Source organism: Tursiops truncatus, chromosome 14 (genome assembly GCF_011762595.2).
Source record: "Tursiops truncatus isolate mTurTru1 chromosome 14, mTurTru1.mat.Y, whole genome shotgun sequence".
Classification (NCBI taxonomy): domain Eukaryota; kingdom Metazoa; phylum Chordata; class Mammalia; order Artiodactyla; family Delphinidae; genus Tursiops; species Tursiops truncatus.
Genome location: NC_047047.1, coordinates 50,805,553 through 50,833,454, shown reverse-complemented (window position 1 = coordinate 50,833,454; position 27,902 = coordinate 50,805,553). Strand labels below are relative to the sequence as shown.

The window sequence follows — 27,902 nt, the reverse complement described above, 5'->3', positions numbered from 1 at the left end:
CAGCCCAAGTGTTCATCAATAGGGGAATGGTTAAATAAACTGTAGTGTAATGCTATGCAGCTGTGTAAAAGAATGAGGATGCTCTCTTAGTACTGATATGAAAGATCTCCAAGAGACATTGTCAGAGGGAAAGCAAGATGCAGATCAGGAGATATAATATGCCACCTCTTGTGTAAGAAGGGAGGAAGAGAAGAAAGAAGAATTGCTTGTATTTGTGTGAAGAAACACTGTAAGGACACATGGGAAAACAATATAAATAGTTATCTTGACCTATGAGGGTGGGTGGGCATGGAGAATGGGGTGGAAGAAGCAAGGTGGGAGGGAGACTTTTCACCATATACCTTTTAATTTTGTTTTGATTTTTGAAACATGTGAATATATCAGCCGGTCAAATATTAAAAATTAAATAAATACCAGAAAGAAAAAAGCTTGAGAAAAGTCGTTCAGGAGTCATATGGTAACCTCATAAAAGTTCCAGTTACAATTACAATAAAAAGAAGAAGAAATCTGAATTCATCGTCAACCAAAGGTCTACTATTGGCCTGGTACGAGTAGGTGGGTACAGCAGAAGCTCAGACCATACTGATTCCCATTCCTGTTAGCTGAGCACCTTGCTTCTGTCCAGCATCTTTAACCTACTGGCTGTTTTTCCATATCCTTCCTTCCTCTTCTCTTAAAAAAAAAAATCCAAGATCCTGGAAGATGCTGCTGACAACTATGGAAAGTTATACATAAAGAGTTAAATTAAAGTTTTATCTAGAATGTGGATTGCTGCACATATTCACAAAAGCCAAGAAAGTGCCCGTTATCTTCCCAAGAGAGTAGGCGTCCTGGTTCACTTAGCTGGACTAGACTAGGGGCCAATGCAGGGGACATGGGAGCTCCTTCCTGACACTCTCAGTGGAGACTAGGGGCTCCTTCCTGACACTCTCTGTGCAGAGCTCTGACATTGTGCTTAAAACATCCCACAGAAATCACCGGGGTAGGAGGCAGACCTCCCCACTAGCCTGGGTTTTTTGAGAGCAAGTACTGTGTCTTAGTGGGCTTTGTATTCTCAGAGCCTAACACAGCGCCTCCGTAGGCACTGTGTCAACTCAGTAAACTGAACTTTTATCCACCTCACTGCTTAGCTCCTAATCCTAAGAGTGATCTTTAATGTCTTTCCCTTACTCACTGTCACTAAATCCATCAGTTAGACCGGTCAATTCTATCTGCCAAACATACACCCAAACCTACTACTCTTTACAATCTTCAGGCTACCACCCTAATCCAGACCACCACCATCTCTAGTCTGGACCAAAATCACTAGGCCACTTTCTGATCCTCTCTCCCATTGCCCCCAGAACACATTCTCCATATGTAGTTAGGGAGATCCTTTTAAAAAACAATCAAATCATATCATACTCCTGCTTAAAATCCTTCAGAGCTTTCTATTACAATTAGAATACAATTTAAACTCTTTACCCTGCCCTTCCAAGCCCTGTCTGCTTCTTTGACTTCACCTCCTTCCACTACCCCTCCCTTCTTCCACACCATGTCGGCCTTCTTTCAGTTCCTCACATCTACTTTGCCTTCTCCTGTCTCAGGGCCTCTGTCTGTGCTCTTCCCTCTGCCTGGAAGGCTATTCCTCCTTCCTTCTGTAGGATTGTCTCCTCATTACTGATGCTCAAAGGCCACTTTCTCAGGGAGGCTTTCTCTGACCACTCCTGTTCCATCAGCCCCACCCTCAACATTGTTCTATCTGTAGCGCCTTTGACTCTACAGATTAACATCTTCATTTGTTGGTTTGTGCTTACCGTCCCCACTCTAATGTAAGTTCTGTGAAGGCTCTTGTTAGCCTCTGGATGACCAGTGCCTAGAACAGGGCCGGCATTTAATGGCTCTAAAAAGTTTTTGTTGAATAAAAACAAAGGCATTTAAAATTAATCATGGATAGACTATATATTCCATTTCCTCAGAGACCTTTTGATGAAACTATTTAATTATAAAGGCAATAAACAATTATAAAAAGAAATGAGGATGTCATGATTGGCTTTTATATTGTACAAAGTAGGCTAAGAGAGTAAACGGAGAGAATATGATTCTGCAAGAAATGGTAACTTATGTCATAAACCAGTCTAGGCAACAGGCAGGTCTGAGCATTATGTTAGGTAGAAGGGATATAAAGATAACCAGATGCTGGTTTTGCACTCAAGGAGCTCACAATATATCAGAAGATTCAGCTTTGTTATTATAGCTCTAATATCTGTATAGTGCAAATCACATTCACATTTATAATTATTTCATTTAATCACCAGAAGAGTCTTATGAGGGGGTTATTATTATGTGTTATCCCAATTTTATAGATTAAATAACTGAGGTTCAGAGAGGTTATGTGACTTGCCTCAGATGCACAGCAAGTGGTGAATGAGATTTTTAAGTTAGACCCAGATCTTCTGACTCAGCTCTCCTGTTCTATTTCACCACTCTGTCTGTTCAGTGTGATAAATGTATGTGCAGCATGCTGTGGGAGGTCAAGTGTAACAAACAGAAAGACTATTTTTATCTGGAGAGGTCTGAGAAGACTTTACCGAGGAAAGTCATATAAATGGGGCTGTGAAAGTTGGAGGAGTTTCCCAGTGGAGGAAGAGGCACATTTCAGACAGAGATCTGAGAAAATGCACAGAAAGATGAAAATGTATAGCATGCTTTATGTGGCAGGGAGCAGAGGAATCCAGGAGGGGAGGTTGGGACCGTACGGTGAAAGATTTTCAGTGCCACTTTGTATGCAGTTGGGCAGTCTCTGAACGTAGAGGTTTTAAAGAGTCAGATCTGGGTTTTCGAAAGAAAATTAGAGTGGCAGGTCGAATGAATTGGATCATGAAGAAGCTAGTCAGGAGATTTTATGTTATCATGCAAGGGAGATGTGTCTGAATGAGGATACTGGAAATGGAAAGGACTGATTACAAAATGTTTGTGTGACGTAGAATCACTTTTTTGGGAGGTTGAAGAGAGGGAAGAGTGAAGATTATTTTTTAAATTTTCTAGCTTATATGACTCAGTAGATGACGACTACCTCAGCCAAATTGAAGAATACAGAAAAATGATTTGAGAAGGGAATTGGAAGTAGGAGATGGGGGTTTTCTTGTAGCTAAGATAAAGCACTTGCTTTATCTTTTCGTCCTGTTTGATTTGAGGTACCTGTGTGTAGTATCCAGGTAGATATGTCAAATAGGTAGCTAAAAGTATGGGCCTAGAATTTGAAAGCAAGGTTGAAGCTGGAAATCTAGATTTAGAGTAACCAAAATATAAGTTGTATTAAAATTCCAACTGCAAAAAGGGCACAAGGGAACTTTTTGGGGGTGATGTAAATTTTCTATTTCATGATTACAGTAGTGGTTACAAGGGTATATGTGTCTCAAAACAGATCAAACTGTACACTTTAAACAGGTTCATTTTATTGAATCTTAAACTCCTTGAAAAAAAACCCACTAAAAATAGAAGTGAACTGCCTTGTACAACATAGTGCTAAATAGTTTTTAAAAATGTGTTAATCAATTGTTTTAGAAAAAATAAGAGAATGAGAAATTGTTCTACATACATCAGTTAAAAACAACTGATAAGCAGCAGAGAAAGCTGCCATGGTTCCAGTTGTTTCAGAAGCCAGTGCCCAATGTGCCAGTTTATGGGCCATTTGGGAGTTCTCCATTCGAAAACTTATTCCCTCCCCAAACCACCCTCCTCCATCCTCAGCCCACCCTTGTACCACCTGGGTTGACTTCCTCATTTGGAAGAACTGAGATAATAAATGTACTTGAAGAATATAATATGACTCATCGCTGAACAAGAAATCTTTCTCCTTATTGATTGATTTTAGGCTTATGGCCAATTTGGCCTCCTTGTTTGGCACCATTCCCTCAGCATCACTTCTGAATTGTCCTTTCAATGCTCAGCTTAAAATCTGTTTTGTTCAAAAAACCATTTTTAATTTGACAGAAGGAGGTGGTATCTGATACCTATATTCATCTCCCAGTGTGGACACATCTACCATGAGTATACAGTCACCAAATTTGCATATTTATGTTAGAATCTCAGTTCTGTCACTAAGTCTTTGAGACCTGGAAGAAAATAAGGACAATAAAACCCACCTTGCAGGGTGGTGTGGATCAAGTCAGTTAGCATATGTGAAAATGCCAAGTATGGCATTGAGTAGGCGCTCAATAAAAGGCAGATGCCTTGTCAAGCCTGACTATATTTGCTGAATTATTTAGTCTGTATTATAAGTTTCTTGAAAGTAAAAGCACTCTTTTCTGCACTCTGTACTCCCACCCTAACTAATACATCCTCTGGAGACATTGTAGAATGATGTTTAGAAAGCTGGCAGGTCAAGGATAAAGTTGAAAAAGATTTACACAATAAATATGTAGATGAGAAGAGATCATTCAGGGGACATGGAAAAAAGGAACTCCATTTAGAGGTGGTGGCAAGGTCTTTCTTTACATTTCCTCTTTTCATTCATTTAAAATTTTATCTTGCCAAAAAGAGGGGACAGAAGGTTTCATTTTGATGAGCAGAGCTGCAGGACTGTGTGCCAATACACCTGGTATTGATTCATGCCAGCTGGGAGAGGAGCTTGGCTTCTCTGTGTTTTACTACTGTGGTTTTCTGGGCTGGGCAGCTGGGTGCCTAATAATGATAAAAACCATAATAATACTTCATAATTACGCACCGCCCTTTGCCAGAACTTGGATTTAATTACGATGACTATGACGGAACTGGCATCATCTCATTCCCTGTTGGGGTGCAATACCCAAGGGCCTGGAAATAGAGTCAAGTGGCAACTGCAATCCTTCTCCTGCAGAGCCTCTCCTGGCAATTCACCCAGAGTGCTCTGGGTTTGAAGCTCGTCATCAGAAACAAAGAATACTTTTAAATTGCCCACATGTACTGGGCACTGTCAAGTAAAGTAGTGCTTATGATGCAACTCCTGCGCGACATGGGGCACAGCATCATGGAATCCCAGGCCTGGAAGGGACCAACAGAGGTAATCTCATTCATTATTACCCTGCCCCCTGCCATGAGGCATAACTGCCTCTACACTCTAATAGATGAGCTCACTGACCTTCCACTCTGATTGAGCTGGAGATGCTTCTGTGGCAGCCTGATTCAGGGGTCAGGGGATTCACCAGTTCATTTCAACATGCATTTTGTGAGCACCTATTCTGAGCCAAGGCCCTGTGGAGGCATAAAAATGTATAAGGTGTGATCCCTGCCCTCAAAGTAGCTTATCTCCTAGTTGGGGGATTTGTATTAAGGCAGCTGTAACATATAGATAGGGGGAAGTCCTGGCAGATGAAAGGAAAGAAAATCACTCCAGTTGAAAGGATCAGGGCTATCTTTTCTTCAAGAATAAGAGGAAAGGATGAGAAGGTGTTGAGCAGGGTGGGGAGGCCGAGGGGCATGGGGGAGCGGGGCGGGGGAGATTGAGGTGAAGAGCTGGGCAACAACTTCGGGAGGTTCTTGCCGGTTTCCCTGTTTTTCTGGGGTGGGGGGAGATCTTTATAGCACATATCACCCCTGAATTATTTTTTTCCTTAAGAAATATAGCTTATTTATTTTATTTTTAAAATTTTTATTGAAGTATAGTTGTTTTACAATGTTGTGTTAGTTTCTTCTGTACAGCAAAGTGAATCAGCTATACATATACAAAAATCACCTCTTTTTTGGATTTCCTTCCCATTTAGGTCACCACAGTGCACTAAGTAGAGTTCCCTGTGCTATACAGTATGTTCTCATTAGTTATCTATTTTATATATAATATCAATAATGGGTATGTGTCAATCCCAATCTCCCGATTCCTCCCACCACCACCCCCTTACCCCCTTGGTATCCATACATTTGTTCTCTACATCTGTGTCTTTATTTCTGCTTTGCAAATTAAGATCATCTGTACCATTTTTCTAGATTCCACAAATATGCGTTAATATATGATATTTGTTTTTCTCTGACTTCACTCTGTACGATATTCTCTAGGTCCATCCACGTCTCTACAAATGACCCAATTTCGTTCCTCTTTATGGCTGAGTAATATTCCGTTGTATATAGTACCACATTTTCTTTATCCATTCCTCTGTTGATGGACATTTAGGTTGCTTTCATGTCCTGGCTATTGTAAATAGTGCTGCTATGAGCACTGGGGTATCATCCCTGAATTATTTATTTGCTACTTTACTCATATATGCTTTGTCTCACCCTACTCAGGAACTTTGTCCCTTTTGTTTACCACTATATCCTGAGCACCTCAAAAAATGCCTGGCACATTGTAAAATGCTTAGTAAATACTGGGTTAATGAATAAATGGCCCAGGTGAGGCAGTGGCTGTAGAAATTGAGACAAAAGGCATTTAGTAAATATAATCAGCATGATGAAGTTCAAAGGGGTAGGGAAGTGTTACAGCTGTGAGGGAGTAGCCTGGAGGACTGCTCGCAGATTCTGGTGTGCTTAAGTGAATGAATGGTAATGTTATCAAAGAAGATAAAGAACAGATGGGAAGGAGCAGGTTTGCGGTCTTCTTAGTAGGTATTTGAGTTCTGATTTGGATATGTCAAGATTAGATTCACGTGGAGGGAGATATCCAAAAGCACTTAGGTATGCAGATCGGGATCTCATTAAAGGTACACTCAGCCATCAAAATGGTTAGACCACCTAGTGTGCAGTAGAATGACTGTGCACCAACTGAGGATCAGATCCTGGGACTCTCTTAAAAAGCCAACACAGAACCGATTTATAAAGGTTAACTGAAGAGAAATACAATCTGAGGGTTTATGGTCTTAGGTAAACTGGGGTGAGGGGTACGTTGGGGAGGAGAAAAAGGATGTAGTCCATAGAATCAACTGCAAAAGAGATCATATAAGAACGAAAAAGTGATCCTTGAACTCGATCATATGGATGTCACTGGTAGCCTTAAGAGAAGCACTTTCAGTGGGTTAGTAAGGAGTATAATTTAGCCTGTACTGGAAGCATGAATTGAAATAAGGATGAGAACTAGACAGGGTCTCATAGTCAACTTTGTTTTGTTCTGTCTGGAGGCGTTGTAATACGATCAGGGGTATGTCTAACACAGAAGTGTTGGGTAAATTTGTGAATGACGACAAGGCTTCTGTAAGGCCAGATGGCCTGTCCTGGCGTCTGCACAATGCCTCAACTACGCTTTTATTCTTTCAGCCATTTCTAGGGCGGGGGCCCTTCCATACAAAGTGCAAGCAAAAAGTGGGAGACACTCCTCCATCTGATCATTGAGTCACGTTTGTGACAGCTGGGAGTGGGGATGGGAATGCTTGAATTAAACGAAGTGCCCTGGTTCCCGTGGATCTTGGAATTTAGTAACAGGGAGGCTCCTTGCTGGAGGGAGCTAGGGAGACTCATTCACAGTTTCCGACCGGGCACTCACGCCCTCCATTCAACATTTTTCCTTTCCTTTTCCCTAACAGAGTTGAAACCAGGGACAAAGCTTTCCTGCTTCTCCCTCCTCAAGGTTGACCTTCCGCCCCCAAGCCCACCTCTGGACCTTCTCCGACCACGTGACCCTCTTCAGCCCCCGTGACTCGCCGCCGCCAACCCCTCCCCTCCGGCCGCAGCCCGCCTTATCCCGCCTCTCAAGCCCACGTGACCCCCTCTCTCCCACCTGACTGGCTCCTCCCTTTCCCCCGGGCCGGACCCGGCCGCCGTCGCAGCTGCCTGACTCCAAAATGGCAGCCGCGCACAGCGCGCACCCGAGCGGCCGGACCTCCCTGACTCCCGGGCCTCCCCGCTCTCGCTCCCTGCCTCCCTCCTTCGGCCCTCACCCACACGCCTTCGGATTGGCCGTTAGGAATCCCGCCCCTCCAGAGCCCCGTCTGCTATTGGTCACGGTAGGCTGCCCTTCAGAGAGGCGTGCCCCCGCCGCCCCCCGCCCCAGGAGGTATTTTCCATTCCGGTGGGGGTTGGGGGAGGGGGGGAGGGGAAAAGGGTGAAGAGGGGGAGGTGGCCGGGGAAAGGGGTGGGGGCTTGGCGGGGGCATCCGGCGGAGCTGGGGTCTCCGGACTCCGTCCGGAGGAAGCGAGACTGCGCCCGCTCGGGCAGTCGGAGGGAACGGGACGGGACCGGCGGGCGGGCGGGCGGACTCGCCCTCTCGGTGACTGCGCCGTCCGGGCCCGTCCTGCCTGGCCGCAGGTGCCCCTGGATGAGGCCGCCCCGCGCGCCCCGACCGGTGAGTGTCCCCGGTGGCCCGGCCCTTGAGTGCTCCCTGGCCCCCGCACAGCCGTTAGCGGCCGCCTCTTCGGCCCCCGGTGCTTGCGCCCGGCGCAGTCCGCCTCCGGCCGGCGCCTCCACACCCCGGGCGGAGGCAGCGCCGGCCCTCTGGCCGAGAAGAGGACGACGGGCGGGGGACGGCGGACCCGGGCCGCGAGCCCCGTGCAGACCGTGCGGCGCGTAGTGGGAGCTTGCGCTCAGTGGGCTCTTGATGCATTTCGTTGAATTGTTTTTCTGGTTGGAGGAACGTAGGGCCCCTAAGAGGAAGGGGGTCGCTCCGGGCTAGCCGGAGGGCGTTCGTGATCTGGGTCGTGGTGAATCGGGGGGGAGGTCACCGGAGACTGTGGGGCATTTGCGCGCGTTGCAGGGGAGGGGGCACCCGCCAAGTCACTTGGGGCTCTAAGGCTCCGATCCGGGGGTCCTCAAGGTCGACGAGAAGAGAGGTTCATCCGGAGATGATAGAGGGAACTGGGGAGCTTGGATGGGGGAAGTGACTGGAGCACCTCCGGAGTTTAACCCGAGGTGGAAAGGGATGCGCAGGCGGGCGCTGGAAGACCCTCTGCAACTACTTGGGGTCCTAAGATTCTTTGGTGCTGGGATTTGGGGATTCAAGCAGCTGAAGCGAAATGACTTTCTGGAGAGGGAGTTGCATTTAAAAAAGGATGCTCAGAAACAGTTTAAGCACACAACTTGCTTGGTTCTGAACTTTGAGAGGCCGGGGTATTGGAGTCACGAGGTGATTTCTGACATTTTCTTTCGGCATTCCAACCAAAAGGTGGACCTTGGCAGTTATCTTTTATTTTAAAAGGTATGTATGCGTTCGATGGTGTTATACCAGTTAGTAGTTTTGCTGGAAATTCTCAAACTGCACCTTGAAATTCTTGTAGCAGCTTCTCCATCTGCTGAAGATCCTTTCTTCAGGTCTCTCCATCCATAGCAGTGGCTTACTTCCAATTTAACATTTAGACTGGACTGTATTATTACAGTTTGCTACTGGCTTTTATTCTAGAAGATTAATAAGTAATTCACATGCTTTCTTTCCCTTGCTTTTAATTGTTTCTTTACAAGGTCATGCAATTTTAACTTTTTAAAGTGTTGGACTGGGAAGATGTTGGTAAGCTAGCAGCTCTAGAAAGCAGTATGCAAATTTGGGAATCTTAATGTCAGATGCTTAGTTTAATTTTAATAATCTTGTATTTGCATAATTCTCTTGAGAGTTGAGAACATAGAAAATGCATACCAGGGTTGGTCCACAGAATCCACCTCTGTGGCAGCCCACGGAGGTTCTTCATGTCACTGAGAAGAGGAAGCTAAGAATTGCACAGCTAGCTTTTTAATCTTTTCTTAATTATATATGTTATCTTACTAATTCCTCACAATTTACAAAATAAAAGCTTTTTTTTTAAAGGGAGCACTTAAACATGTATGAGAAAATTTTGTAGATTGTATTTTCCCTTTGCTGTGAAATGTAATTCATCAGAGAAAACATTTCTGCAAAAAGGTGTTAATATATTCAGTTGGCACCTTCTTAGTTCTTGAATAAATAATGGATAATTAAATTTTTTCTCCCTATTGTCCTTGAATTTTACTGTCCGTCTTTAGGGAGAATGTACTGGCACACAAAATAGTAGCCTAAAATATTGAAACCTAACACCTTTTAACATTATAATAGCTTTTACATTATGCACCTTCAGACTCATCTATGGCAAACCAGTGGTCAGGAAGGCTTTCTCCTATCACCTTTGTTTAGAATGGGCTGTTTTCTCCCATTGTAAAACTAAGGGAAAATAACGCTTAATGCCTGCAAAGTAGTGGTAATAACTAAACAGAATGAGAATGGGAAGCTTGGAAAAAAGATGTAGGTGTATGAGTCACATTTCTTTTAGAGCTGGAAGAGTAGACCATGGATATGATTATGTTGCAGATCAGGAGACCGAGACCCAGACCAGTGGAAGGGACTAAAATTCTAGGTAGCGACGAGCCAGGATTGGTGGGCAGGTCTCTGAACTCTAGTCCAGGGTTTTTCTACTTTATGACATTCACATTGCTTATTTCTAAAGCATTCTAGTGCCAACTGTAAGTGGTTTTAGGATTATGGGTGATGTTGTTCCCTTCCAAGGATGGGGAAGTTTGGGTTGACTACTTTTATGCATGAAATGACATAAAGCAAGATGAGCTTTCATTGCACAGTTTAAAACAGTATGCTGCAGTGTTAGTGGAAGTGCTGATGTTCCCCTCTCATTGGGAAGAGACAAACTGTCATCTAGATTGAAGTATTAGATGAACTTCTTAGAGTAGGCTAGTGTGCTTTAAATTTTATGCTAAAAATTAATTGCTTAAAAATTTCTCAGAATTCAAAAGGCTCTAGTATTTTCAAGATAAATTATACAAAAATTATTATTTTAAGGAAGTGTGGGGGTTTTGTTATGTTAAAAGGGATTTTGGTACCTTTGCAAAGAGCAGTAGTAGAATTACATGATACTTAGGAAAACATGATTTTGATCATAGTTGTAGGAAAGACTGGATTTGTATAATTAACATTATGATCCTTGGCAAGTTATTTAACCATTATGTACCTACGTTTCCTCACATGTAAAGTGAGGTTAATAAAAGTACCCACCTCAGTAGGGTATTGGTGAGGATTAAAAGTGTTTCCTTAGCACAGAGAAAGGGTGCAACAATTATTAAATATTATTTGTAATGTTCATTAGGTATGTACAGGTACTTGTATGCTTATTTGTTTCCTTGCTGTTAACGAAGTCACTTTGTGGCTACAGAAAATTCCCAGATAAATACATGATCAGTATTTATCATATTTATTTTATAAATAACAGTCTGCCTTAAGGGGCACTTAGTGCAAATGAGGCCCTCATTTATTATTTTTTTTAGTCCTTACTCTGCTCACCTTGGACCTTGAATTAGGTGTACCTATCAAGGTAGAGTGAAGGTGGCTGTTTTTCTGAATGTCATTGGGAGACCCTGTTGCAGTTTCATTATTCTAGAATTAAAATGTTAATAATTGATTTGCAGATACTCTACTGAAGATACAGTGAGTTCTGGAGTCCTACTGATTAAACTTAGCTGAGGAAACCAGGGCTTTATAAGGTCTATTATTATTTGCAAACCCCTTCTCCCAATGGAACCTTGAGAAAATCACTGAACCTTGTTTTCTGTTAAATGAATATTTTGATGACTTCATTCATTAAACTGTTAGGTTTTAGTGATAAAATTTGCTTAGCTCCAATTTTATAACGTTTCGTTCTTTTTGATTTGCTATAGTCCAGGCCTAGTTAGTCTGAAGAACATGTGGTTTAGCAAATGTGCTTTATGGTGACAGTGGTGAATTTCTTCTCCTGGATATTCTGGACTTCTTCCTTATCAGGTTCTGCAGTTGATTTTATAGCAGCTCGTCTTCCGTTTACAGTCCTCTTAACTTTTATTCAACCACGTTTTTGTGATCTTTCCTTCTCACAACATCTTTACCACCTGTACCTCCACGTAGCTTCTTACCAGCTGTCACACATGAGCTTACTTTTTTTTAGACCTCTTTTTTTTAACATTAATTTCAGTTATTTTTAAAATGTATATCACATAATATTTAAAAATTGCCCTTATTTTTAGAGTTTCATTGAATTGAACCCATTTTACAGGTTTGAGATTAAAATCAGAAACAGGTTATAGCTCAAAAGCATCTTTATTATGCCAGTAGTTGCTTTTTCCTATTTTGTTTTAGATCTCAGGCAGTCATTCTGTTGGTGGTACTTCAGATGATAAATACGTCCCTTTACTCTGAAGTAATGCTAACCAGCAGAGCTAAGAGAGTTACATGGCACCATCAGAAGCTTCCAGTTATTTTTTTTCTTTCATTGATACAGAATTTTAATGTTTGAGAGTGACCAGCTCCTAATCTTCTTCTGATAAATTATTTTAATAAAGATTATGAAATTATTACAATTTGTTGGCCATTTTTGGCCTCATGACATGCTTTTCGGAATTCTGTAGAACTTAGACATGCAGACCTTTTCTTCACGTCTATTGCAAAATCTAATTACGTGAATAAAATATTTAATTAAATGTGGTTTCAAAAGATACCGTAAATATCATGCTATAATAAAAACAACCAACCGTTGCTCAGTTTTTCATTAAGTTGATTTTCTTTATATATTTAAAAATAATAAACACATATATATGGAGTCTAAAAAAACATGGTTCTGAAGAACCTAGGGGCAGGACAGGAATGAAGACGCAGACATAGAGAATGGACTTGAGGACATGGGGAGGGGGAAGGGTAAGCTGGGACAAAGTGAGAGAGTGGCATGGACATATATACACGCTACCAAATGTAAAACAGTAGCTAGTGGGAAGCAGCCGCATAACACAGGGAGATCAGCTCAGTGCTTTGTGACCACCTAGAGGGGTGGGATAGGGAGGGTGGGAGGGAGGGAGATGCAAGAGGGAGGAGATATGGGGATATATGTATATATGTAGCTGATTCACTTTGTTATAAAGCAGAAAGTAACACACCATTGTAAAGCAATTATACTCCAATAAAGATGTTAAAAAAAATTATGGCTTATGAATTGCCTGTTAGTCATATTGAAAATTCATGGGTACATGGACTGAGTAGTACAGACCATGCAAACTACTTTCTTAGCTTCAATGTAGATGTTAGAGAGTGAGAGTTAGAGATGTTAGAGAGTGAGATAGTCTAAATTATATTTAGAGGCTGAGTTGTGACCCAGGAAGGGGATCCAGAAGTCATGGAGATAACTTCCTTGAAGGCATTTATTGTAGTTACTGGCTGGCTACAAAGTCCTAGGAAGAACATGTTGAATGTTGTGGGACATGGTTCTGAAAACAAGAATGATGTTGTACATGAAAATAATTATAAAAGGGGTTACCATTTTTTGACTGTTATGTTCCAGGCCAGGTGATTTGCAATCATTCTTTGATTTAATTTTCTTAACAGTTCTGAAAGGTGGATGGCATTATCCAGTTTTATCAAAGAGGAAATTTGATTCAGGGAGGTTAAGTGACTTTCCCAAGTTGGCCAATATGTGGCACAATTGGGACTAAGGCCCTGATCTTTTGATTGTTAACCCTAAACATTTCCGGGATATTAGGAGGCAGCTTTGAAAACTTGTAATCATTTAATTTAGAGTTTATGAAATGTTGTTTTACTTCTTTGCTGTGGCAACTTTGGATGTCATTACCACAAGAGGTAGTATCTAGATATTTTGAGAGGATTTAGAGACATTCCTTAAATTCTTGATTGTTAAGGAAATCTAGGGATGTTTTGTGTACAGTCTTAAATGCAGTGCTGGCTGCCCATAAAATGTTTCTCCTGTTGCCTTTATAAAATGCTGGATCATTAATGGGCATTAATAAGGGTAACATTAACAAAGAAAATAGTTTTTGGTGGGAAAGACTACAGAGTAGGCGTCCAGCGACCTGGGTTCTTCTACTGGTCTGAAAGACTGGTGTGAAAACATTAGGATAGCATTGAAACAGCCTTAACGTTCTTGCTCTGGGAGTACGGGAAGGCTGAGCTGTGTCTTAAGAGATGAGCAGGTGAGGAGAGGTTGTAGAGTTGTAAGCAGAGGGAGTACCAGTGTGTTAGATGAATCACTGAGCTGTATTTTTTTGAACTGTAATTTCTTCAAATGTGAGTTAAAATATAAGAAAATATTTTACTTATAAGGGTAACTAATGTATTATATAGAAACTATTACACATATTTCGTATTTGTTGATTTTGGAATCCCCCAAAAATGAGGTTCTAAGAACCAAGTAAATGTGAAAGTGCTTTGTAAATTTTTAAGTGTTCTACCAGTAAGAGGGATAGAGGAATACTGATATTCTTGTGAAGGATGGACAAAGAGGATGCTGTGAAAACTTAGGTAGCAGTACAAGAGGAGAAACAGCAGAAGTGGAAAAGTACAGAGAAAAGAGAAAAGTACAAGAGGAGAAACAGCAGAAGTGGAGAAGAGAGGTGTTAGAAGATGAAAGAAAGTATGTGAATAGATGGGCAGAAGATTGAGTTGTAGTTCTCTTTGTGCCTGTTGATCAAAAGGAGGGTTATAAGTCTGTAACTGAAGACTTTTAACATTAATTTATGGTAAGGAAAAAGCTTAGCAGGTAGTTGAAACATCTTATTCACTTCTCCATTTAGTCTACACTGACCATGTTAACAAGGCTATGAAAATAGGCTAATTGAGAGTTGGCTGTATTGTCTGATTGTTTCCTCACTTCTGTATAGGTTTAGCTAATGGCTTTAAATTGTATAAGGGTGCTCATAAAAATAAAATAAGCTGCACTGAGTTACTGTTTATTCTAGATTTATTGAAAATAAAAGGGCATAGTGTGTTTAAGGAAAAGGGTGAGGTTTGATCTGTCAAAATGAGTGCAAAAGAAAATTAGGAAATCAGAGTAGAGCCAAGGTAGAATGGGAACAAAATGCCATAGTAGGAGTTAGGTTTTTTGTTTGTTTGGTTTTTTTTTTTTTGCGGTACGCGGGCCTCTCACTGTTGTGGCCTCTCCCGCTGCGGAGCACAGGCTCCGGACGCGCAGGCTCAGCGGTCATGGCTCACGGGCCCAGCCGCTCCGCGGCATGTGGGATCTTCCCGGACCGGGGCACGAACCCGCGCCCCCTGCATCGGCAGGCGGACTCTCAGCCACTGCGCCACCAGGGAAGCCCGGAGTTAGTATTTTTATTTTGTTTTATAGATGAGGAAGTGATACAAATAGTTTGGTCCTTTAAAAACTGATTATAGCTGTAATGAAGAGTACAGGGTGGAGGAACAGAGAATTGAGACATTTATTCACCAAGGAATATGTATGGCAGGGTGAGTGAATGAGGCATTTTCTGTGGCCTCTGGTAGGCAAATCACAGTCAAGGATGCCATTTAAGGCTCTGCCCTAGTTCAGGAACGAGATTATGATGGTCTGAATTAAGGAATTTGTAGTAGGGATGGAAACAAGACCACTGATTTCAGAGATATTTAGGAGTTTAAGTCCTCCAGACTTGGTTAGTGTTTGGAGGTGATAGAAGTTGAAGACGAGTGTAAGGTTCCTGACTTGGCAGGAGAAAAATATGTGCAAGTTTGAGAGAAGGGGAATACTGAGTTTGCTTTCAGATAAGTAGTTACGCTTTTTAGATAAGTAATAACAAGATATCAGTTGGAAATAACGGGTCTAGCTCAGGAACATGGTTAAGTTTATAGATGTGATTTGGAAGGCATAACGTTTGTAGTTGAAAGTTTTGAAATTAGACAAGTAATGACCATAATTCCTAAATAATAATGCATGCAGAACAAAAAGTAACTGCCAGTGCTGGCCCTAAGTTCGAGAGTGTAGACGTTTTAAAGTATGTATTTTAAATTTGCCCACCTCCAGTCAAACCCCCACCGCATAGCTTTATAAAGAATATATAGAAATATTTGCTGCCAGAAGTATTTTAGTGTCCTTGAAATAGTGTCCCGCATCCTGTCTGGCCATCAGCATAACAGGGAATTTGTAGACAAATGCACTTCCTTCTTCTTCACTTTAGTCTCTTTGGAATTCTCTTTGCTTCCTTGAGCTGGTGAGGTAGTCTGAACAGATTTTGAAGCCTGAAGGCTTTTTTCACCTTCTTTAAAATCTAGCCCAGATCAGCCCTATTCAACCATCTCTTTGCCTCTCTTTCTCTCCTACTCCTACAGCCCTATGGAGCTCAAGGCTCTGGCAAATAAAATGGCACTCCAGGAAAGAAAAGTAAAAACAGCACAAGAGAAAGAACCTTGAAGAGGACTGTAATCTTTTCAGTTCTCCCCCAAAGGTTCTACTCTCTAAGCCAGGGGATGGAGTTGGTGAGTCATTAAGAAGTGATGTCCAAATTCAGTAAAATAAATACATGTATTGGGAGCAAGGTCTTCAAGTGCTGAGGGAATTTGGAAAGAATCTGAGGTGGTTTAGCACTTAGTGGAAAAGATGAGTTTTTGGTTCAGTTTTAAAGGAGGTAGAAAGACAAGGCTGTGCAGCAAAAGGTAACAATAACATTATTAAAGAGGGAGGGAAAACAGTATGTACCAAGGAAGTAGAACATTAAGAAAAAACAAAGGAACTGGCGAACAGGACTCTTTATCTAAAATGCATGGTTTGGGATGGAGTTAATGAGAAATTAGGGTTGTTAAATGATTGAAGACTAAAATTTGGAGTTAGTACTCCTTGAACACATAGTAGAAAATTGAACATGAACAGAAGAGTATTGTAACATGATTTAAATAGCAATTAAGCAATTATGGAAGATGACAACGGTTATATATAGGTTATGATGTAATGGCACTGATTAATTTATATACCACCCAAATCCCTTATATTTTCTCTTTTTGTTTTCTTATTATGTACTTCTATACCCGTAGTTATCAGACTTTCCTGGGCATAAAGATTATATGAAGCTCTTGTTTGAAATATAGATTCATCCATGTTACATGTAACAGTGTTTAGTTCCTTTCAGTTGCTGACTAGTGTTCCATTGTATGGATATACTGTATTTTGTTTATTATTATTGTGGAAAGGGTTGTTCTAGTTTTCAACTGTTATGAGGAAAGCTGCTATGAACATTCTTGTATAGGCTTTTTGTGACACATGTATTCTTTACTTGTGGGTGAATACCTAGAAGTGGAATTGCTGGGTATATGGGATAGGTGTGTTTAACATGAGAAATTAACAGAACAGTTTCCAAGGTGGGTTTACCATTTTACACTCCTACCAGCAGTGTTCCCTCTTCCTTTCTTTTAGGGAGGAGTTTGGGTGTAATTGATGTTCTTCCTTAAATGTTTGTAGACTTCACCAGTGAAGCCATCTGGACCTGGAGTTTTCTTCGTGGAAAGGTTCTTAATTAAGGATTCAGTTTTTAAAAGAATAGGTCTAAGACTGTTCAGATTTTCTGTTTCTTTTTGTGTCTGTTTTGGTAATTTGTGTCTTTCAAGGAATTTGTCCACTTCATCTAACTTGTCAAATTTATCAGCTTGAAAATAAATTATATATTTTATGAAACAGTATTTCCTTTTAATGTGAGTAGGATATGTACTGATGTTCCCTTTTATTCCTGGATATTGGATTCATTTTCTCCTTTTCCCTCCTGATTAGTGTAGCTAGGGGTTATCAATTTCATCAGTCCTTTCATATAATCAACTTTTGGTTTTGTTGATTTTCTCTCTGGTTTATCTGTTTTCTATTTCATGATTTGAGCTCTTTTACTAATTCCTCTTTCTCCATACTTGGGTTTAATTTGTTCTCCTTTTTCTAGCTTTTAAGGTGAAAGCTTAGGTCATTGATTTTTAATTTTTTCAAAAAATTATGAACACTTAAAGCTATACATTTTCATTATCATTATATTCAAAATAGTTCCTAATTTCTCTTATAATTTTTCTTTGATTCATGGGTTGTTTCAAAGAGTTTTGCCAAATAATTTCCCAATATTTGGAATTTTCCAGGTGTTTTGTTACTGTGTTTTCATTTAATGCCATTGTGATCAGAGAACAAACTCTTAATAATTTCAATCCATTTAAGCTTTTTTTATTGTTTTATGGCCCAACACATGGTATATCTTGCTGAATGTTCAATGTGTACTTGAGAAGAATGTATATTCTCCTGTTGCTGGGTGGAATGCTCTCTAAATGTCAATTAGGTTAGGTTGGTCTTTGTATATCTTCTGTATTTTTACTAATTTTCTGCCTGCTTGTTCTATCAATTACTGAGAGAGCAGAGTTGAAGTTTTCACCTACAATTTTGGATTTCTCTGTTTCTCTTTTCAGTTCTGTCAGATTTTGTTTCATGTTTCAAGCACTGTTAGAGCACTGTTAGGTGCATGCACATTTAGGATTGTTAAGTCTTGTTAATGAATTGGTCCCCATGTCATCATGAAATGTCCCTTTTTATTCCTGGTAATTTCCCTTGTTCTGAAGTCTCTGTGTCCTTTTGATTTTGCATGGTATATCTTCTTCCATCCTTTTACTTTTAACCTATCTATATCGTTATATTTAAAGTGGGTTTCTTGTAAACAGCATGTAGTTGGGTCTTGCTTTTTTATCCAGTCTGACAATATCTCTTTTAATTTGGTGTGTTTACCAGCAATTGGCAAACTATGGCTGGCAGACCAAACTCTACCACTTGTTTATGTAAATAAAGTTTTATTGGGACATAGTCATGTTCATTCATTTACATATTGTTTGTGGTTGCTTTTGTGCTACAGGTGGCAAGGTTAAGTAGCTGGGACAGAGACCAAAGCATAAAATACTTTCTGGTTCTTTATAGAAAAAGGTTGCCTACCACTAGCTTAGACCATTTACACTTAATGGAATTAAGGTTGGATTAAAATGTACTATCTTACTATTTATTTACTATTTGTTCTTTTTTCCTTGGTTTCCTTGTCTTCTTTTGGATGGATTATTCTTTATGGTTCCATTTTATTTTTTCTGTTGGTTTATAACATTTCTCTTAAAAAAATTTTTAGTGGTAGTCCTTCTAGTTAATTAATAACAGTCTGCCATCAAATAATATTATACCACTTCATGAGTAATGCAAGAATTGTACATAATGTTACAATTTCTCCTTCCCATGTTTTGTGCTTTTTTGTCATACATTTTGATATGTGTGTTTTAACCCTGTTGCTGATCTTTTTGTTTTTGTCAGGCAGTTACCTTTTAGAACAATTAAAAATGAGAAAAATGTCTTTCTTATTTGTCTCATTTTAATCACTTATTTAGATCTTCATTTCTTTGTGTAGATTCAAGTTTGTGTCTAATATCATATCCCTTTTGCTTGAAAAACTTCCTTTTATATTTCTTTTAGTGCAGCTTTCTCTCTCTTTCCCTCTGTCCCCACTTTGTCTCTCATTTTGCCTTCAGTTTTGGAAGTTATTGTTAGTAGTTACAGAATTGTAGGTTTTCAGGGTTTTTTTCCCCCTTTGAGCACCTTAAAATGTTATTCTCCATCTTCTCATTTGCATAGCTTCAGAACTCTGTGGTGATTTTTCTGTTTGTTTCCCCATATGTAATATGTGTTTTCCCTTTGGCTGCTTTTATGATTTTTCTCTTTATCACTGGTTTTCAGCAACTTTATTATGATGCTCCTTGGTATGGTTTTATTTGTGTTTATTCTTGGGGTTTATTGAGCTTCTTAGATCTGTGGGTGTATTGTTTTCATCATATTTGTAAAATTTTTAGCCATCTAACTTCAAATTTTTGAATTCCCAAGTATTTTTCTCCTCAGACTCCAGTCCTGCATATGTTCATTCAGCCACTTAATATTAGTTCACAGATCACTGAAGTTCTCTCCATTTTTCTTCTAATCCCTTTTTCTTTTCTTTCAACATGAAAAGTTTGTTTCCCAGTCTTCAAGCACACTAATTTTTTTTTTTTTTTTTTTTTGTGGTACGTGGGCCTCTCACTGTTGTGGCCTCTCCCGTTGCGGAGCACAGGGACGCGCAGGCTCAGCGGCCATGGCTCACGGGCCCAGCCGCTCCGCGCATGTGGGATCCTCCCAGACCAGGGCACAAACCCGGGTCCCCTGCATCGGCAGGCGGACTCTCAACCACTGCGCCACAAGGGAAGCCCCAAGCACACTAATTTAAAAAAATTCTCCTTTGTCTAATATGCTGTTATACCCATCAAGTTAAATTTTTATATCAGGTGTTATTTTTTTTTTAGTTCTAGAATTACTATTGATTTAAAAAAATAACTTCCACTTCTCTGTTAAGATTTTTTCTTTTTTTCATTATGTCCATGTTTTCCTTTAAGCCTTTGAACTCTTTTCTAATAGCTATTTTGAAGTCCTTGTATTAAAATTCTCTTTATCCCTACCACTCCTGGATCCTGATTATAGGTTACCATTTCTTATTTTTTCATACATCTGGTAATTTCTTTTGGGGTTATGGTGTTGAGTATTTGCCTTGATTTTTTTTTTTTTTTTTGTCTTTCCTTCTTGAGTATTAAGTTTTATTCTGGCAGGCAGTTGCTTTGCGGATCAGATTGATCTTTTGAGTTTTGTGTTCAGGGTTTTTTGGGCTTTGGTTTTGGGCAGTTCTAGAATAGCTTTCAGTTTAGGGCTAGTTTGGGCCCATTACTGAGGCATGCCCCTTCTTGTGTCTCACCTGATTGCCCCATGTGTTCATCAAGGTTTATTCATCCCAGCTGGTGGAAACTGAATGATCCTGGCCCTATGTGAATTCTGGAAGTTGTGAGGCTTAGAGCTCCCTGGTATTTGTTATTTTCTTGAAGTTTTTCTTTGTCTAGCCTCATAGATTTACATAACACACATACGCAGATTGGTGTTTAGCCAGAAACTCAGGGAGACCTCTTCTGTAGATTGTTGAGCGTTTCTGTTTAGTTTCTTCCTTTATGGTAATATGCCCTGCAAATTCTAGTCGTCTCAGACTCCACAAATTCTGAGCTCTGCCACCTCAACTCAGTAAGACTGTTGGCTCTGTTTGGGTTCCCACTCCTTTTGTTGTAGTTCCAAACAGAAAGGTGGGGCAATCTTTGGGTTCACCTCATTTCTTTCCCTTTTTTCAGAGGTCATATTTCCATACTGCTTGTTACCTAGTGTCTGAAAATAATTGTTTTATGTTTTGTCTAGTTTTCTACTTGTTTGTGTCAGGAAGACAATTCTGGACTTTGTTGGTCCCTTTTGCCTTCATTTTTGAAGGGTATTTATGCTGGATGTAGAAATTTAAGTTGGCAGTTCTTTTTTTTTTTTTTCTTGTAGCACTTTAAAGTCATGATTTCAATATTCTCTCGTTTAAGTTGTTTCTGATGAGAAGTTAGTGGCCATTCTTACCATTGTTCACTTGTAATACGTCTTTCCCCCCACCTCTGGCTGCTTTAAAGATTTTCTCTTTATCTTTGGTTTTCAGCAATTTTATTTATTCTAGGACTAGATTAGCCCTAATACCAAGGCATGGCCTTTCTGAGATCTCTATCAAATGCATGTCATGTTCATTGAGGTCTCTCTACTCTAGCTGCCAGGAATTTGAACAACTCCCAGGTAGTTGTTCAGCTCATGCTCCGTAGTTGTTCTTTCCCCAGATTTTGTTCTTTGACTCGCCTCATGCAGTTTTGCCTTGTGCATATGCAGCTTAGTCCCTAGGCAAAGGATTAGAAGATCTCTCTACAGGTTTTTGAAACTTTTTCTCTCCACAGCTCCCTTCTTTCTTGTATTCTGCTCCTTAAATTCCATGCCTTCAGTAGCCTCAGGCTTGGAGCTCTATTTTCTCAACTCAGTGGAATATCTGTGTTCTTTGGGGGTTCCCCTTCCCTGTGGCACAAGCAGAAAGCCAGGGTGTTCGTGAGTCTTTGTTTCCCTTCTCTCAGAAATCACAGTCCTATGCTGCCTGTTGTCCAGCATCTGAAAATTATACTTAATATATATTGCCCCATTTGATGGGCAATATGTATAAAATATTATTTTCAGATGTTGGACAACAGTCAACATAGGACTGCCTTTCACATCAGGAGGTCATAACTGGAAATGGAAGTGTAGAATTTCATTTTAATTTTTCTTCTTTTTAAAAACTTTTTTGCCTCACGGCTTGTGGGATCTTAGTTCCTGACCAGGGATTGAACCCAGGCCCTTGGCAGTGAAAGTGCAGAGTCCTAACCACTGGACCACTGGGGAATTCCCTAAAAACTTTTATAATTTTTGGTACAGTATATCATACCTTTTAGAGTATGGCTTCATTAAAAAAATAATGCCAGGACTTCCCTGGTGGCGCAGTGGTTGGGAGTCCGCCTGCCAATGCAGGGGACACGGGTTCGTGCCCTGGTCCGGGAAGATCCCACATGCCGCGGAGCGGCTGGACCTGTGAGCCATGGCCGCTGAGCCTGCGCGTCCGGAGCCTGTGCAACGGGAGAGGCCACAACAGTGAGAGGCCCGTGTACCGCAAAAAAAAAAAAAAAAAAAAAAGCCAGCTCATATTTTAATTTGCAAGCCATACAGAGAGCTATAAAGAAGAAAGTTCAAAAGAAAGAAAGAGAGAAAGCTCAATATCCCCAAACCCAGAGTTTACCATGGTTATCTTTATCATTTCAGATGTCATATTGCAAATATGCACATAGAAGAATAATTTATTTTTTAAATGGATTTATGCAGTTCATGCTATTTTTAATTAAAAGCACTTAAATTTAATTAACGGGGTAAATTTATTAAACAGAAGCAACACTGGAAAAATGGCTCAATCACGGATAAATGTTTATTTACTACAAGAGATATTTCCTAAAAGATTTTTCTCTAAGTTTATGAAATAAGATTACGGAAAAAGCCTAAGAGGTTAGAATCATTATGTCGTAGTTGGCATGCTTCAGTAGGTCTCTCATATAAAAAAGAATCACGTGTTGGCAAATACCTGCTGTTGGTAGGAGAATAAATTGGTACAAATTTCTAAATGGCTATTTTAGCTCAAGCTGCTATAACAAAATACCATAAGCTTATGGTATTATAAACAACAGGTGGCTTATAAACAACAGAATTTATTTCTTACAGTTCTGGAGCCTTGAAGTTTGAGATTGGGATGCCAGCATGGCTGGGTTCTGGTGAGTCCCCTCATCAGGGTTGCAGACTGCAGACTTCTTGTATCCTCAAATGGCAGAAAGAGAGCTAGCTAGCTCTCTGACTGCTTCTTATAAGGGCCCTAATCCCATTCATGAGGGCTCCATCCTCGTGGTCTAATTATCTCCCAAAGGCCCCACTTCCAAATACCATCACATTGGGGATTAGATTTCAATATATGAATTTTGGGGAGATACAAACATTCAGTCTATTACAATGGCAATTTGGCAATATTCAGAATCCTTAAAAATGTTCACATCCTTTGCCCCAAGTTCCATTTTTAGGAATTTATTATAAGCAAATAAGAGGTGTGTACATTATGTGTACACATGAGTGTGTGTGTTATTCATTTCAGTGCTATTTATAATGTTTAAAAATTAGAAGCCTGTTAAATGATTAAATTATGATACAGCCATATAACCAAATACCATAAAAACATTATAAATTATGTTTTAAAAATTTTTTGTTTAGTATACTACTAATAAAAATAATTGGCAGGTGATAAAAATCATGAGCTTTAAGATGTTTAAGGGTATAAGGTATAAGAAAATATTCAAATATAGTAAATGAAAAAAGTAAGATGATATTTTGGAGTATCTTAAAAAGGATATATTTATTTAAAAAATAGGATGTGAAATAAAATATGCTAACTTTGAGTAGTTAAATTATGGGTTATTTTTCAATTATATACTGTTGAATATTTTTCACATTTTCTACAATAAGCATGTACTATGTTAAAATCATACAAAAAACGTAATTTTTAAAATTCTGATAAATTGAATGATTGGGAGGATGAGGGAAGAAGGATTTAAGTGATTGTAGTTTTTCTCATCTTAATCATATGCCTCTTCTCCATTTTTGCAGGTACTTTAGCTTGAACTTTATCTGTATAGATTTAGTGAAACAGGCATTTATTCTTATACTGTATACATAATATATATCCTAAACTTTTTCTAATTTAAGGCAATCTCCCATGTTTCACAGTTTAAAATTTTGGGTTTCTATCGAGCACTGCTTTGTACACTTGAAGAGGTGTAATATTGCTTTCTTTCCCTTTTCCATTTTTTTCCAGAGCTGTTTTTTTTAAGTTTTTGTCCTGCTTTCTCAGCCAGCGTTACTGCCCACCTCCTTGCAGATGTGGATGCCCTTACATTAAAGAAAGAAGTCGTAGTCTTTAGTTTTCTTAATGAAATATTACATTTGCTGTCTCAGTCCCTAGCATCTTAGGCATATGGAGTTGGTGCTCTTCAGGAACTCACTCTAGTGACTCAGCTTCACATTTTTTGCTATATATTGAACATGTTAGAAATCCAGTGGAGAAAGTTAATATTCTAAAGAAGAGACAAAGGAATGTTGTGGTTAATGAATAAAGAAATAGACATGTCCTCCAGGGAGGTATCATTTATACCAGACCTCAGAGAATGACCTTAACTTGAATAGTCTAGTGTCTATACCTCAGCAGTTACAGATCCAGAAAACTCATTTTGGTCAGGGGAACTGATTTCATGCTAAGCAAATTTACTGAAGACTCATATGCGAAACAAAGTTAATTTCTTAATTTATATTAAGAAATAATATCAAGCCATAATATTTTGATAGCCTACATCTTCATTGTAGGGCTACATCTACCAAAGGGATGTGAACAGTTGGGTCCAATAATCAGACTGTGTTTTCCTGAAGGCTCAGGCAGTACATTCTTCTTCGATTACCTTATTTTTAGTCTTTGTGAGGGGCTCTATAGCTGTGGGCAAATTTTTTAACCTCCCAAGTCTCAATCATCTCATCATTAAAATTGTGATAATAACTAGCTACTTCCTAGGCTTGTTGTGAGAACTAAATAAGATAATCTATGAAAAGTGACTAACCTAGTGCCTATCAGACAGTTGCCATTCAGTAATTGTTCAGATGATTTGTTGTCTTCTACTTCTAGATTTGAGGTCTGGGGGTTAAGAAAAGGCACTCTTGTTCTTTTCTTTCCCTTTGCAGGCATTGCTGGGAACTCTATGGGGCTAAGTGGTGTTGAGGTACTAACACTACTTGATTTACAAGAATATTGTTCTGAGTGATAAAGTTTAACTTAATCTAGTGAAGAACTGTAATGAATCTTTGCATAGGTTATGTTTCACTGTGAGATCTAGCCATTTTAATATTTTGAGACTAAGGTAAGAATCATTCTTTTAAGGAATTCGGTAGTGTTTGCTTTTCCAATTTGACATTTGTAAAACAGCTTGCTATTCCTTGTAAAACAAACAAGTAAATTCCAGATAACAAATTTAATAAGCTGTTTTTACTCGTTGCTGACAACTTAGTAAGGTTCGTGCTCTGTAGTTAATATTTCTAATTTATTATATTCATAGATTATAATGTTGTAAAGGACCTAATCCCTTTCCCTTTCCTTCAGATGAGCTTACTGAGGCCCAGAGAACCAGCCTGAAACTAAGCCAGACAGCTGATGCATCATAGCGGGTCCCTGGGACTGTGAGGTGCCAGTGCAGCTGGGCCCAGGACAGTGAGGCCCTTGATATAAGAGTTTGTACTCTGGAGGAGGCAAGGAGAGCGGCCAGCTCCTTCTTTTGGATGTCAGCATCCTTTCTTTCACATGGTTGTGAGAAGGCGGTATTGAATTCAAGCAGTGAGCTTGCCATAGTCCTGAGTGGCAGACATCCTAAGTGAGTCCCTTCTAGAAGGAGGCCCTGCTTGCCCCTCCTTCCTTGCTTAGCCAAATCCAAATCAGAGTGAATGAACAAATGTCCTTTTTGTGTCAGGTACCACGTCTACTAACTAGGCACTGTGGAGCAGTTGGGACTTACCTGAGAGGTTTTTTTTTTTTAATTTATTTTATTTATTTTTGGCTGCGTTGGGTCTTCGTGCTGCACGTGGACTTTCTCTAGTTGTGTCGAGCGGGGGCTACTCTTCATTGCGGTGCACGGGCTTCTCATTGTGGTGGCTTCTCTTGTTGCAGAGCGTGGGATCTAGGCGTGCAGGCATCAGTAGTTGTGGCACACGGGCTTAGTTGCTCCATGGCATGTGGGATCTTCCCAGACCAGGGCTCGAACCCATGTCCCCTGCATTGGCAGGCGGATTCTTAACCACTGCGCCACCAGGGAAGTTCCTACCTGGGAGTTTTTAATGGCAGAGCTGAGACAGGTCTCTAGACTCCAGCACACTCTTCTTTTTGCCATATCCCTGTCCTCCTTACATCAGATGAATTTTTTTTTCTCTTCTGAATTACTGTTTGACTTATATGGGAGACTTCTTAAAGAATATTTTGACATCTGTTTAGATGTTATTCTCTAATTGTCCTACGTAGTACTTCCTTATTTACAGTTCTGGTTTCTCATTATCTCATGGGTGTGTATTATGTCCTCAGCTAAATCCTTGTGGACCTATACCGTTTTGATCTCTTTCCTGTGACCCTCAGGGCTTGGAATATTTTAAGCATTCAGTAAATTGTTGATCAATAAGTAAGTATTTGTTATCAATTTTTTAATTGCACCAGACCTTACATTTTAACATACTTTCAACTAGAGAAGGATCTGGATTTGCTACTTAAAGCTTGTAATCTCAGAAGATTTAAGATTGAAAATAGTTATAAAAGTGCTGTTGTCATTTGAAAGAAACTGAGTGCTCTCACAGATAACTAACTTCACATGCTTTAAGATCTAGGAAAAGTTAGGGACGGTGAGGTTGGTCACTTATTTAAATAAATGACTTGTGGTCATCCAGTGTGTTTTTGTTTTTTAAAATCACAATCTAACTTTTTTGGCAGCCATCAAAAAATATATATGGTTATAGAGAATAGCTGTCTTGAATTGTAATCCTCTGTGTGTGTTGGTGGACTAATTTGCTATGGGTTTATTTCTTGAGAAGAAAAAAAAAATTTCATGTCTCCTTAGGATAGTTTACAGAGGGATGCAGTTATGACCAGTCTTAGCATGTGGTCCCAGTCAGCAGTCTTTTTTTCCCCCCAGCTTTATTGAGGTATAATTGGTAAGTAAAAATTATACATATTTAAGGGATACAGTGTGACGATATGATACACATATACATTGTGAAATGATTACTGCAATCAAGCTAATTTATATATCCATCATCTCACATAGTTACCCTCTTTTGCGGGGGGGCTGAAAACATTCAGGATCTACCCTTTTTGCAGATTTCAAGTATACGATACAGTAGTATTAACTGTAGTCACCATGCCATACATTAGATCCCCATAAATTATTCATCTTATAACTGAAAGTTTGTGCCCTTTGACCAACATCTCCCTATTTCCCCCACCCCCAGGCCCCTGGCAATCACCATTCTACTCTGTTTTTATATATCTCACCTTTTCTTTATCCATCCTGTCAGCATTCTTAAAAGTGTATGTTTTTTATATCAAGGAGAATCAGATGAGAAAGATCTGGATAAACCGTTGTAAATCTATAATTGCTATTAGAAAAAATAAGGGACATACCATACTAATAATGGACAAAAATGTCATTTTTATTTCAAGGACCAAATGAATATCTAGTATGAATGTGGAATCTTTCTTTTGACTTGATATTATTTGTTGTGTCTCAAATTATCTTTCTTACATGGTGATGTTAAATATTTATCTTTAGTTGTTACTAGGTATTAACAACCTCTATGGTTGGTTGAGGGATGTAATTGTTTCTGAGTCTAGAATTTATACTTATGCCATATCTTTGTATAATTTTTAAAAATTTAAGTCTCCTGTCTGCTGTCTCTGCATGCTCCCATTTCACTGGTGTTCACATTTATTTTGAGCCTTAATTTGTAAATAACTAGAAAGTTCTAGGATAATTTATACTGTGTATTTTTTTTAAACAAGTTTTCATACTCAGAACAATGTTTTTTTTTTTTTTTTTTTTTGGCTGTGTTGGGTTTTCGTTAATGCGCGCAAGCTTTCTCTAGTTGTGGCGGGCAGGGGCTACTCTTCGTTACAGTGGCTTTTCTTGTTGCGGAGCACGGGCTCCAGGCACACGGACTTCCGTAGTTGCAGCACGTGGGCTCAGTAGTTGTGGCTCGCAGGCTGTAGAGCAC

At 39.7% G+C, this 27,902-nt stretch overlaps 1 protein-coding gene and 1 long non-coding RNA gene across 3 annotated transcripts in view; one reads left to right on the top strand and one right to left on the bottom strand.

Moving 5' to 3' along the window:
• The window catches only part of LOC141276370 (uncharacterized), a 151,214-nt gene that overhangs the window by 7,959 nt on the left and 115,353 nt on the right, over positions 1 to 27,902 (bottom strand). The window contains exon 1 of one of the 2 annotated variants that reach the window (XR_012325847.1): positions 5,102 to 5,371. The exons of the other annotated variant lie outside the window; for it this stretch is intronic. This is a non-coding gene — a long non-coding RNA (uncharacterized lncRNA). Of the gene's footprint in view, positions 1 to 5,101; positions 5,372 to 27,902 lie in introns of those variants that run through there. 2 annotated transcript variants of the gene reach the window in all.
• The window catches only part of CRIPT (CXXC repeat containing interactor of PDZ3 domain), a 108,189-nt gene that overhangs the window by 65,913 nt on the left and 14,374 nt on the right, over positions 1 to 27,902 (top strand). The gene's annotated exons all lie outside the window — the stretch shown is intronic.